We start from the raw sequence: 2,449 nt of genomic DNA, 5'->3' as shown, positions 1-2,449 counted from the left end.
TTTAAGTACTAAAAAGTCATTATTATTTGTGATAGGAATTAGTTATCTTCTTTTAAACCTTTGAGCTACTAATTTCCTTTAAATTTCTTTCCAAAAATGTCTATATTAATTCATCTGTTCAACTGCACATACCAAAACAAGGATTCAAATTTGTTTCTATTGTTTCCTCTCATAATCCTTAAAATACTCACTCAAAAAGATATTGCATTTTAATAATGGTTTTGTGGGAAAAATAATTTTGCTTTGCCATTCTAAGGTCTATTATCATAAATATTGCTGTGAAGAAATTAATAGAGGCTGAATGCTTTATAAACATAGTGGACAGATTTATTATTCTATTCAGAGATGATAATTTATACTATCCTACTGCTGACTTAAAATGCAATGGTTGAAGATATAGGCACAGACAAAATTGAGTTATATCAAGGTGCTGTGTGTCACAGGTCTAGCCAGGATATCTAATGTAATTTGTCTGTTACAGTGTTTATGAAACATTCCATCTGGCACAATAGGCTCTAAGACAGAAGGTGTTGGCATATTAAAGATGCGAGCATCTCACACATGACTACCCATTTATTATTTCAGCAAAAGGGAAGACAACCTTTAGAATATAGTGGAGAGATTAGACAACTCGGATATTTGATTCAGATATATATTTGAGGACTGCTACATCACAATACATCAAGGTATTTTAATAAGAAATGGAATTTTTGTTTTGAAGCTAAAAGCGTATAAATCCCAGCGACTTTTTTCCTTTCTATTCATGGATACTGTACTTTTACCTTGCTTGGCTGATTTTCATTTTAAGAAAAAGGGATTTTGAAAACAAAAATTGCAACGTTACAACAAGCTATGTTACTGGAACAAATTTTCAGACAAAATCCAAGAAAGAAAAACACTCTATTACAGATCCAGTTCTCTCATTAAAAACAAACAAGCAAAAATTACTAAATGGTTGTTGATTACATTTCATGGATCTTTAAACAAATTGCTGTGAAAGCTATCTTACCATGCACTCCCATCTTTTAACTTCACACATTTTTATTTTTGGTTTTGATAACTTCCAGTATGGTAAGATATAGAATTGCAAGGAGGGAATGCCATCATTCCATTGAAGGAGAAAAAAGTGAAGTGTCCTATTTTACGTACTGAATATTTTTTTAATAAATATATTTATTTAAGTGTCCTATTTTACATAATGAATATGTTGAAATTAAAAGGACCTTCGCATTCTCAACGGCATTCTGTAATTATCATTATTTGAGAAGATACTATGTAGAAGATATCTAGCCTGGCACCTCACACACATCATCTTATTTAACCCTCAAAACAAATCTTATGAGGATGCTTTTATTACTCCAATTTATCTCTGAGGAAACTGAGGTTAAAAGAGGTTAAGCAATTACTCAAGCTTCACTTCATTCCCCAGGAATGGCTGACTCCAACTCGTATATTCCTTCCTTTGAGATTTTTTGTTTTAATTAAAGTTTATTGGGGTGACAATGGTTAGTAAGGTTACATAGGTTTCAAGTGTACAATTCTGTAATACATCATCTCTATATCACATTGTGTGTTCACCACCCAGAGTCAGTTCTCCTTCCATCACCATCTATTTAATTAATAGTGAAAAACTAAAGCCCTTCGCTCTAAGTTCAGGAACAAGACAGGGTTGGTTGTCCCCTATTACCACTGCTTTTTAACAGGGATGGTTGTCCTGTTGAAAAGCAGTGGTAATAGGGGACAACCAACCATGTCTTGGGTTGACAGGGTTGGTTGTCCCCTATTACCACTGCCTTTCTTGCTCTGGAAGTCCTAGCTAGAGCAAGCAGGCAACAGAAGAAATAAAAGGCATCTGAATTGGGAATGAAGAAGTTAAATTGTCACTTTTTGCAGATGATGTGATGTTATATATAGAAAATCCATTGAGATTGTTTGACATTGAATATTCCAGGAGGAAGTCACACTATGGCAGCGTTTTGATTGCATCTGATTTAAAATATTCTACATCCCAATAGAAGCTCAGGGGTTTCCCTGAGTAGATTATTCAATATTATTTCCCTGATTTGATATTTGAAGAATTCATCAAATGCCAATCCAGTTACCTTACTACTAAAACGCATTCCAACAGATTTGCACCTCTAGCAGTTCTTTTCTGTCTGAACTTCAATTCTTCCCTCTCCTGAACATATCTTTGTAACATGTGAAACAAAACATATTTCATGTTGACTTGATTTTCCTCTCTGCTAAAGTGTTATTCCCTTTAAATATTTCCGTTGTTGACAAAACCTGCTTATGATGATAAACTTGGCATTCTCCCTCGTTTTGGTTTTTCATGTCTTTGTAACAATAGACTCCTGCCATTTCTGACCCACTGCATTTCACAGAAAGATATCTTCTTTTTCAGACCTAAACTGAAAAAGAATAACTTTTAATTTCCAGTATTTTTCTA

Source organism: Rhinolophus ferrumequinum, chromosome 17, assembly GCF_004115265.2.
Source record: "Rhinolophus ferrumequinum isolate MPI-CBG mRhiFer1 chromosome 17, mRhiFer1_v1.p, whole genome shotgun sequence".
Classification (NCBI taxonomy): Eukaryota; Metazoa; Chordata; class Mammalia; order Chiroptera; family Rhinolophidae; genus Rhinolophus; species Rhinolophus ferrumequinum.
Note: the sequence above shows the minus strand (reverse complement) of the source record.